Source organism: Cynara cardunculus (assembly GCF_001531365.2).
Source record: "Cynara cardunculus var. scolymus isolate 2C chromosome LG 14, CcrdV1, whole genome shotgun sequence".
In the NCBI taxonomy this organism is placed as follows: domain Eukaryota; kingdom Viridiplantae; phylum Streptophyta; class Magnoliopsida; order Asterales; family Asteraceae; genus Cynara; species Cynara cardunculus.
In genome coordinates, this window is record NC_037541.1 from 7,884,799 (window position 1) to 7,896,549 (window position 11,751).

At 38.6% G+C, this 11,751-nt stretch overlaps 1 long non-coding RNA gene across 1 annotated transcript; it reads right to left on the bottom strand.

Annotated features, from left to right (window-relative positions):
• Positions 1 to 11,336: 11,336 nt before the first annotated feature.
• Positions 11,337 to 11,652, bottom strand: LOC112526358. Its single transcript, XR_003070596.1, has 2 exons — positions 11,602 to 11,652; positions 11,337 to 11,516 (listed from the first exon to the last, which is right to left on the bottom strand). It is a non-coding gene; the product is annotated as an uncharacterized LOC112526358 (long non-coding RNA).
• Between the last annotated feature and the right edge of the window lie 99 nt (positions 11,653 to 11,751).

Sequence of the window (11,751 nt, forward strand, 5' to 3'; positions counted from 1 at the left end):
GAGGATCATGGGATAATCATTTATCTTTAATTGAATTCGCCTACAATAACATCTATCACTCGATTATCCAAGCAGCACCTTTTAAGGTATTATATGGATGAAAATGTAGAGCATTGCTGCACGGGAATGAGGTAGGTGAAAAACAGTTGGCTGGACTTGAAATGGTTCAACAGACGACAGATAAAATTAGCCAAATGCGGGAACGGATGAAAGTATCCCAAGATCGTCAGAAAAATTATGCGAATAAATGTTGAAAGCCGATTGAATTTCAATCCAGTGATGAAGTGATGCTGAAAGTATCACCTTGGAAAGGAGTGGTTCGATTTGGAAACAAGGGCAACCTGAGCCCAAGGTATATTAGACCATTTCCTATCCTTGAATGAGTTGGAGAAGTGGCATATAGACTACAACTTTCTATGGAGTAAAGGACATTCATAACAGTTTTCATGTATCAAATCAACGGAAGTGTCTGGAAAAACTAGAGGTAGTGGTGCCACTACCAGAAATTTAGATTGATGAGAAATTGTGTTTTGAAGAGACCCCTAAGGCCACTACCGACTTTAAAGTAAAGGCATTGCAGAATAAAAAAATCGGATTAGTAAAAGTTCAATGACGTTGTCACAAGGGGCCATAAGCCACCTAGGAACCCGAGTATGAGATGCGGGTAAAGTATCCTCATTTGTTTACTTAGTGGAATTCTGGGACGAAATTCTTCTAAGGAAAGGATATATTAATAGTCGGTTTTACTTTATAATTGGTTGGGTTTGGAAGAAAAATAGTAATGGAATCTTTGGGGGTAAATTATGTCATTAGGAGGAATTAAGGAGGGGTTTTGAGAATTTTACCTTGGAAAGGGAGGAGGTGTACCTCCTACACCGCCATCACCATTTTGCTTCTGTTCATAATAGCTACTTACTATATATAGTAAGTATAGCAATGCTTGGAAGGTGTTTACAAACTTTTTCTCTTAAAATCTATCTTGGTAAGAATTGAAGAATATAGAAGCAGAAGCAATTATCAATTCAGTTTTTGGCGAAGGTGAGTTTCCTACTCCTTTAGATATATTTGGTTGTTATATCTTCACAATATATATTGCTAGAATTCTAGTTTATGTTGTTTGGATGGGTTTTAAGTGCATTGAGATTACTGTTTTAATTCATCGTTCAATGAACCTCCCAAGAAAAAAAAACTCTCATCGTACAAGGCATTGTCCGGTGAGGTCCCTCATTCCATTCACCCTTAAGGATCCAAATTGAACCTATCATCCCTCTTGCTGTACATCCCCATTCAACCAGAGGCCCTCTGGTTTAGTACCTTGGTTCTTTAATCTTGCATTTTCCCACCCAGAGCCTCTGGATCCCAAAAATGCTAGATTAATGGAGTATTTCATCCCTTGCATTCAACTAGAGACCCTCTGGTCCTTAAAGGATATGTTTCTATTCCAAGGGTTTAAAATGATAACCCAGAGCCTTTGGTTCGTCTATCTAGAGCCTCTGTTCGTCTATCCAGAGCCTCTGTTTCATCAAAACCCAACATTTTATGATGAACTTGTTCATTATTCACAACCAGAGACCCTCTAGTTCCCCTTACAAATATCATGACCAACCAGAGCCTCTCTGATTCAAATGACAAATCCTTTTTCCAATAAAACCCATCTTTGATTGAAAACTTTTTCAAGATTATACAATATTGCAGCTTTTGTGATTAAAAACCATACAACATAGGTTTTTAGAAGATCAAAACTTCGTAATTTGTATTTATCTTCCAACAAAGATGGAATTTTAAATTTAATTTTGTTTGGGATTTTATTCTTGAGGATTGTCCTTTGGAATAATTATTAGTTTAAATAATTTTCCTAAATAACCTAAACGCCAAAACCCTTCCACGCGCCTGACAACTACCAAAAGTTGTTCCCTAGAAACTCTTCACATTTCCCTCCAACCCACCCCATCTTGACATGTGTCCCTATAAACATGCACCATCATGATCGTGAGCAGACTTTACGGCTCACGATCACACATCAATCCTACTTTTTCCCAAATGCCTCCCACCATGATTACCCCCACCAATTTCTAAATATTATTTTTAAACCCAACCCAACCCTTCCTCTCCCTCTCACTATAAAAAGCCGTCATCCCCAACCTCTCACCCTTTACGCTCACAAAATAAAGAACAAACAGCAAGAAACCTGCAACTTTCAACCTGCAAAAATGGTGTCTTCAGCCTCGCATGAGTCCAACAACTATGACAGTCATGTCCAATCAACCGGCGTGGACAGCCGAGCAATCGTCTTCCTCCCGATCAAGCCAAACAACCATGCAATCGACCTCCGCCCATAACTTTTAGTAGACAGGTGTGCCATTTTGATTGAGTTTTTCCAAAATTGCATCCTACAACGGCCCTCACTCTCTCCGACAATGAGGTGCCGGTAAAGTACATGCAACGGTACTAGCAGACCTGTGATTTCTACCCGGAGAACCGCAGGATCATGGGTGACATCGATGTCCCCAACGACATGGTGTGCTCAATCAAAATCTCCCGTACGAAAATTTCAAAGGTATTGTTCATCTCAACCCGACAGGAGCTCGGGATTGCCCACTACGCTGAACCGCTAACCAGCCATGTCATTCTACGCTTTATTAGAATGTTGGGCTACAACAGGGATCTCCGCAATGCCTCCGACTTCAAAAGGCAGTTTCTTCCACCCATGTGGAATGTTTTCTTCTCCGTCCTCAACCGAGCCCTCACATGCAAGGTAGGGAGCATGAACCAAGGCAATATCAACATAATGACCATCATGTATGGTCTCTTCTTCAACTTGCCCTTGGACTACACTCTTCTCATCTACAAAGAAATACATCCTGCGGTGGTGAAGAAGAACAAACACATGGCCGTTGGAGAACCTGTTACATCGGTGCTCTTCACACATTTCCTTGCCCTCTTCATCAGGGACACGATGAAGATGCACAAGCTCCCAGGCGATGCACCATTCACTCCTCAATTCCTCATGAATGGTCATCGCCCAACCATCTCCAAGGATGGTTACCCTGCAAAGAGGCCCTTGTCAAGGGCCATGTTGAATGTCATTCCAGACACCTCTGCCTGCCGTAGGACCTACGAGAGCTCTCTGATGGCCCAACAACCGAGGCCAGCTACCTAGAACACATAGAGACCTCCCCTGACACAAGCGAGTGATCACAAGAGGAGTCGTCTTCATCGGATGATGAAGATGATGATGATGATCACTCCTCCCACCTCCCTCAGCCCAATAAACACTTCAATTCCATCATCCCCACCCCAGGCAACCACATCTTCTACCCCTGGCGAGCAAGGCCAAAGGGGTATTAAACAAGGACCACCCAGTCTAAACCCAACCCAACCAAGCCATCTAGATTCCAGAGACCATTCTTTGGGCCACTGGAGATGAAACAGCCGAGGTACCCCACCATCCATCACCTCTCTCCCAACAGGGGGGTGATGAAGACATAAGAGCCACTTCTCCTTATGGCTCGCCACTTCTCTCACACACAGAAGCATTTGTTGCTTTTGAATTTGATGTACCCATCGATCGTTTAGAATGATGATCCATTCGAGCACAAACCCCGTCGATTCTTGGTCTAGCGACGGGGAAACACATTTACTTCCCTTCATCGGACTCTGAATCCGATAAAAAAGAAGTATATGTCGCAACATCACGAGGTAGTTCCTCTCTTGAGGGCTACCAAGGACATGATTGAAGTCCTCCCGTGCCTCCCTTTCCACAAGGCATCGATGGAGGCTCCTTTGGAACTGAGGCCCAACCTACAGCATCCGTTGCTGTAGGGGTTACCCCACTTGCAGAATTGGTCACCAAGGCTGAGTTCCAAGCCTTTGCTGACTCAATTCAGCGGTCCTTGGATGACCTTAAACTCAACTTGGCAAGGGTTGTTGAATCCATCCCAACAATCGATCTTTCATCGATTCAGCAATCACTTGCGTCCCTCGAAGCTCAATCGAGGGACAACGCCACCAGACTACAAATTTTTCAACAATTGATGGTCCAGCAACACAACACCCTCTCCAACCTATCAACCACCAGGAATGAATCCATCACCTCCACCTTAGCCGCCCTCTCGGCCCAAATAATAGCGACCGATGAATCCATCGCCACCCTTACCACCCAAGTAAACAACCTCTCCAACTCCATTGCCACCCTACCCACCACCATCATTGCCAATTTACCACAAACAGCCCCTCCTCCACCCCCCTCTGTAGCACCCTCATCCGATGAAGCCTTCAATACCTTTCCTGCAGAGGTACGCTCCATGATATATTCCATCACCATCTCTCCACCCACCTCAACCTCAACCTCCACTCTTACAAATGCGGTCACGAGAGCCGATCTTCGTGCTCTGTCTAAGGCCTTAATCTCAAGTTTCAATGAGATAAGTGCCAAGTTCGCCCACAAAGCCCTGAAGCCAGCCAAGGCTCTCACCAAGAGCCTTGGCATTCAACGGCACGCATTAACTCTCTCCTCCAATCGATGGAGGACACACGAAGAAGAAGGACACTAAGTAAGTATCTTGCTTCCTTTAGAATTACGAAGAAGAGGAGCAAAGCCTCATGCTCCACCAGCAGGCCCCTTAAGAGGCCGAGACATGATGACCCAGACCAGGATGATCATGGTCTTGGTCCTCATGAGGGGGAGAACCCGGCCAGCGCACCAATGGAGTCTGCAGCTCCACCACCACCACCACATAATCAACCAACCAACCAATCAACCCAAGGAACACAAGCGACAAAACCAGAGGCTCAGCCCTCTGATGATGTACATAATGTACATATTCCCTCTGCTTGCACCTAAAACCCACTTCCATCAACAAATGAGTTCTCACCAATTCTGGTGAGTTCTTCATCATCTGACCATCAACCCTCTCCTCAACAAGAAACAGCCTTACCCTTTACCCCATCACCAACACCACCTCCATCACCTACTCAACCAGAACCCTCCACCTCTCAACCAAAACAACCAGAGGGTACTCAACCAGAACTCTTACAACCAGAAACCTCACCCCAACCAGAACTCATACAACCAGAACCTATCATTTCCCAACCACAACCATCTACCATACAACCAGAACCTACCATTTCTCAACCAAAGCCACCCATCACCTAACCACAACCACCCATCACCCAATCACAACCATCCATCACCCAACCACAACCACCCATGACCCAACCTACCCATAAGGTGCCTGCAGACATCCCATCATCATCAAGGCAAGCTCCATCAATGGACAGAGTCGAAGAAATTGTCTCTCAGATGGAAACGTTAAGGACACGTCCGCCAGTGCCACCAAGGGAACCCGTTATGATGGAAAATATCTATCTATATCTCTAACACGATCACGATGAGCAGCTAGTTCTCAATTCTCCCAACCTATCTCTCGAGTCGATGGACCTGCTTCGTCATAGATTCATGAGACAGACGACCTCTCTATCACAAGCCATCTTCTCCAACGATGGAATCAAGACAGTCCTAGACATCAATTTGTGGACCTTCGCGAACAAAGCCATCAAATACATCAAGTACACCGTGGAACTTGCACATGGGATGATCAGCATCTTCAACGATAATGATCTCATAAATCTCGATCCATGGGACTTGATCGATTTATATGGCCACACAACTCAGCGGCAGGATCAAGGGATAAGGTATGGGATGGTCAACAGAGTGATTATAGAGACAATGGGGACCCTGGTGAAGTCCAGGCTAAGAATGACTTCCAAATAGCTCTTGAACTAGGCATTGAGAGACTATCCTGCACACCTCCAAATGAAGTCTTTCCAGGCTTACAGGAGACGCGCTCTGCATCAGTTCTAACTCAACCAGAACTCAGCTTGGTCTTCAAGAACGAGTATGGAATTAAAAAGTATTTTAGACTAACTAAGGCCTTCAAGTATTCAACCGATATACTTGAATGGTTTTAGAAGGTCATTCGAGAGAGACTGGGCAGAGTGCACGTGCCGATGAAGGAAGGACAAGAATTGATCCATGGTATCTCCACAGTCATCCGCTATAGAGGATTGATGATGCGTTTTTGGAAATTCTTTAGTGGAAACCATGATTGATGTAATTAATTTTCATATTTACTTCCTTTTGTAAAGAAATCATCCAACTTTTCGACCAATGAAGTTTTTTTGCAAAAGGATGTTTCTACTAGACTAGTCTTTGTTCTTTACAATTCTTCCATGTTTCATAGATTAGTCTTTGTATTACTTAGGGGGAGATTGTTAAACCCCATCACTCTTATTGTAAAAGTAATGAAAAACATACAAGTGTGGAAGTGCAGAAGGTCGATGGAAGGAAACCCTGAAGAATTCCTAAGTGTCCAAGACTAACCAGAGATGCGATGAAAGTCCATAGGTGCTATGAATAGTGCATCTCCATAACCAATTTGGTCTCTAACACTTAGAGTCTTCAACAATAGGTATACCAGAGATATCCTTGCAAGAAGCCTCACGAAGACTCATTGTTGAACACGCCTCTAATAAAACAGCTGGAGATGACAAATCGACAGCTGGATTTTCATTGATTTACATAGATTGATATTGTTTCCATAATTCTAGATTACTATCTTTTCTTAGAAGATTTTCTAGATATCTTCCTTGGATAGTTTTCTCCTAAAATAGATTACTAGTATAAATAGTCTTCATATCTCTTGTAATCGTTTACGCTTCCAATTCATTAAATCAATAATAGTGAATCATTTGACGCTCCAATTATTCTTTGAATATTCTTAAGTTGTTCTTCACTATTATCCATCCATACGATATATTTAGGTTATTCATAACTTGAATATTCGTGTTATTGAGAGATCTGGGATCAACATTATCAAATTTAAATGGTCAAATCAAACTCAAATCTATGTCCATCCTCATCCCTAATTTTGAAGGTACCATTGCATCTTCTCTATCATTTATATATTCTTTTGATTTACTGTATCATTTATCATGTGCTTATTAAAATAAATTGAGGTTACTGCATCTTCTACTTGATTAACAGTAATGTAATAAACATTTACTTAAACTAAATTGTTGCTTTAAAAGAGGAATTGATGGTGTTCAAGATATCAACAAATAAACATGTACTTGAAGAATTATACCCCTTAAGAACACTTGTGATGATGATCCAAAAGTCGAAATCGACAAAGGTGATAAGAAGAATTTGATTGAACTTTACCCTACCCTGGAACGGTGGCCGGCGGAGGTGGAGGTGGTGGCGGTGGGAGTTGGAGGTGGTATCAAGGGTACAATGGGGGTACAGCAGGGTACAACGGTCGATGATGGTGGTGGCTATCTCTTGATCTCTCCTTCTCTCATTCTCTATCGCTCTCGATCTCTCCTTATATATTGCTCTCGCTCTCGATCTCTCGTTATCTATCGCTCTCGATCTTTCTATCTTAGATTTGATTAAGTATTTAGAAAAATAGCGATGGATTTTCGAGGGAAATTTCGTCGCTAATCTCAAGAAATTTAAACTAATATTGATTAATTTATTAAATTATTTTTTTGATTAATAACTATAAATTTAATTAACTATTAATTATTTATTATTTATTATTATATTACAAAAATTAATTAATAAAATAAAAATAACGGATTAAGGTCCAATAAAATCGAAAAAAAACCCACTAAGGCCCAATAAAATAGATTAAGCCCCAATAAAACTAATAAAATCTTTTAAAGCCCACTAAAGCCTAATAAAACCGAATAAATCCCATTAAGACCCAATAAAATGGATTAAGGCCCAAAAAAACCGAATAAATCTCATTAAGGCCCAATAAAACCAAATAAAGCCCATTAAGGCCTAATAAAACCAAATAAAGCCCAATAAAATAGATTAAGGCCCAATAAGACCAAATAAAGCCAACAAAATGGATTAAGGTCCAATAAAACCGAATAAAGCCCAATGAAACCATTTAAGGCTCAATAAAACCGAATAAAACCCATTAAGGCCCAATTAATCGACTAAAGCCCAATAAAACGGATTAAGGCCGAATAAAGCCTAAGGCCTAATAAAACTAAATAGAGCTGATAAAATAGATTAAGGCCCAATAAAACCAAATAAAACTCAATAAGGCCCATTAAAAGCCCAATAAAACCAAATAAAGCTCAATAAAGCCCATTAAGGCCCAAAACTGAATGAAGTTCAATAAAATGGATTAAGACCCAATAATATAGCCCATTAAGGCCCTGTAAAACTGAATAAAGCCCAATGAAATGGATTAAGACCCAATAAAATGGATCAAAACCCAATAAAACCGGATCAAGCCAATATGACCTATTAAAACCGAATAAAGACTAATGAACCTTTTAAAGCCAATAAAATCAAATAAAGTCTAGTAGACTAATGAGGGAGGCAACTTCTTACTGATCAAACTGACAACAAAATCAACATTCGAGCCCATGCGTTCCATATCAAGCTCATGGACAAGCACCTACAATTCTTCAACCTTATTCACCACATATTTGTTACTATTCATCCGGAAATTCAGAAATTTCGATACAACGAACCTCTTGGAGGAAGCCACTTTGGTATTATATTTCACTTCCAAGAATCCCATATCTTCCTTGTTGTTTTGAATGTGGACTATATATCATAGAAAGAATCACTGAGAGCATTTCGAATATAGTTCTACAACTATATTGGTTTGATCTTCATATATCGACAGCTTTTTGGTAGGCAACGACATGTGCGTAGGAGCAATTACATCGTTCCCTGTAGAAGGTTCAATCGGTGGTTGATCTTTAGTGTGCACATTGGAAACATGAAGTGTTGTTAAGTAGAACGACATCTATTGTTGCCATCTCCAGAAATCAGAACCCTTTAATTTATTGAGTTTCTCCATGTGATTCTTCATCAATTGTGATTGACCTCGCTACTTAATTTTTAATTTTTTTTTGTCTTAGATTGTTAGGAGTAATCAATCACCAATAGAAATATGTATATATAATTAAGAATAATTGTACAGAAATTCTTATACAAAATATATGTATGAACATAAAATTAACAATAACAAAAGATAGAATCCTAAGAATAGTACTTGTAGATACAAATTCTTCACAAAAATCGATCTTGATTGAGGCATGCATGGTAGTAGTGTCCTAAGACAAAAACTCGCCGATGGTGTACGGGTTTGTCTGATAATACAACAACCAAATTCAAGTTTCTAACTTGAATCTAGCGAACTAAACGATGTTTAATGAAGAAAATTTGGGATGGAAACCCAAAAAATCAGAGGGAAGTCTGTGAGAAATTAACGGAGTTTTATACATTTTTGTCTTAACTGTCATATACTGCAAGAGATGGATGCGACTTTTCGCGTGACTTAACCCACGTGAATACTCGCATCCAATTCTGTTTGTTCATTCCAGTGTCGCATGCGAGTTGTGCCTGACAACCTGCGGTAGTCTCTATTTCCTAAAACCCACCGTGTGAGTTCTGGTGTCTAAAACGAGTCTTCGTACAACTTTAATCACGTGTTTAGTCGCCTAACAACCTGTGTTAAGACTGAAATTAAGTATTAAATTGTATTCGTCTTGAAAGTTAATTTTGTATATAATTGTATAAAAGTCATCGTGTTTGACTTTTCTTTAGGATAGTTTGACTTTGACCTTGTGTCTTGTTTGACCCTATATAAAGGGTGAGTCCCTTGTATTTTTGGAAGGATTCTCATTTGTAATATATGATTTGTATATAGAGTTTGACCACATTTGATGAGTTGACTTTCTCTCTTTCTACTCCTTCTAAGTTCTTAATAGAAAATACAGATTTGCCATTGTTCTTGAAGAATTTACATGAAGATTGATTGATATTGGACTCACAACCCACGGTAGTCTCTATTTCCTAAAACCCACCGTGTGCGAGTTCTGGTGTCTAAAGCGAGTCTTTATTCCACTTTAATCATGTGTGAACCCTCATTGGGCCAAATAGGACCCCAAGAGCCTGAAGGCCTTTAACATTTAATATGTAATGTCATTTGAAGGCTCAAGTAACATATCAAGCCCAAGTTCATGTCAGGCCTTAATTTATTTAAATCCGAAGCATTAGGCATTATTAAGTGAGTTCCATTTTTTCTTCAAAATACATTTTCTTGTTCATTTTGTTTTTCTCTACACGATGTAAATATGTCTGAACATAAACCGCCCCCAAAACGATATATTTTTGCCTTCCAAACCGAACAGTAATTGGCTTCGTTGAGAGATTCTAATTACTTAGAATCTATCATGATGATGGTGGTGGTTCCAGATTTGAGCGACAATGGCGGTTCCAAATCTATGATGATACTTCCAGATTTGAGAAATGGGGACGGTGGTGGGATTGAGCAACGAGTTGGTGTAATTGTGTGCATTTTTGGTGTGTTGTGGGTTGATTTGTTGTGTAACATCACCAACGAATTAGTGACATGTATAATAACCATCACTAAATGATTTGGGAAACTCGTTCATTGCTGAAAGCCTCCTTTCTAGTAGTGATAACATAAAGGGAAAATTGCACCAAAATAGAACCAACTTTCACTTGATTTCTATTTTAGGGAACCAAATTTCAAAATTGTCATTTAGGGGTCTCTATCAAACTTTTTGTTTATTTAAGGGTCTGGTTGACCTGTTGACCTGTTAATGCTGACATCATCCATATATTTTGCCAACTAAGATATTCCACGTCATATTAATTTTTTATTTTAAAATTAATATTTCACGTCATATTAATTTTTTATTTTAAAATTAATATTCCACGTCATATTAATTTTTTATTTTAAAACTAATATTACACGTCATATTAATTTTTTATTTTAAAATTAATATTTCACGTCATATTAATTTATTATTTTAAAACTAATATTACACGTCATATTAATTTTTTTTAAACTAATATTCCATGTCATATTATTTTTTTATTTTAAAACTAATATTCCACGTCATATTAATTTTTTTATTTTAAAACTAATATTCCACGTCATATTTAAAATTGCAAAATAGTTATAGAAAAATAACTAAACTTCGTTTTTTATTTTCAAAAATTATTGTAATAAAATCTATTTTTCATTTCAAATATCGTTTTTTCAATAAAAATTCAGATATCAAATTAAAGATTTTTTCAAAAAAAAAAAATCCAAATTGCCAAATAAAAATTGCTTTTTACTAATGCAATAAAAAAATAATTTATAGAAAAAATTAATTGATGCAATAAAAATAAATATCAAATTCAAGATTTTTATATCCAACCAATCTGTATCAATTTTAAAGTTTAAATCAAATTTAGCAAATCAAACCAAAATAAAGGTTTGTTCATAACGTTCAAATCATCAAGATTAGAATGAAGTCGATAACAAGACATTGTTACAAAAAAAAATGGTTGAAAATCTTCAATCTTCGACTGCTTGAATCATCCTTATCAAAGTTAACCATCAACCGTAAATTATGGAACTGATCGAACTTTATCAGGTAGTGTACATCACCTATATCAACTTGCCCTATGTAAACATATGCAAGTTAGTGCAAATATGTAAGTTATATGCAAATATGCAAACAAAGTGTGATTATACATATTGAAAATACCTTCCCCAGTAGTAATTGGTATACTCGTCTCAAAATTAACCTGTGAAATCTGCAAAATAAACATACTTTTAGCTTCAATATTTGATTCATTCAAACACAACGTGAATCACAATTATTATACTTACTCCTATAATCGTATCTCGTGAACTC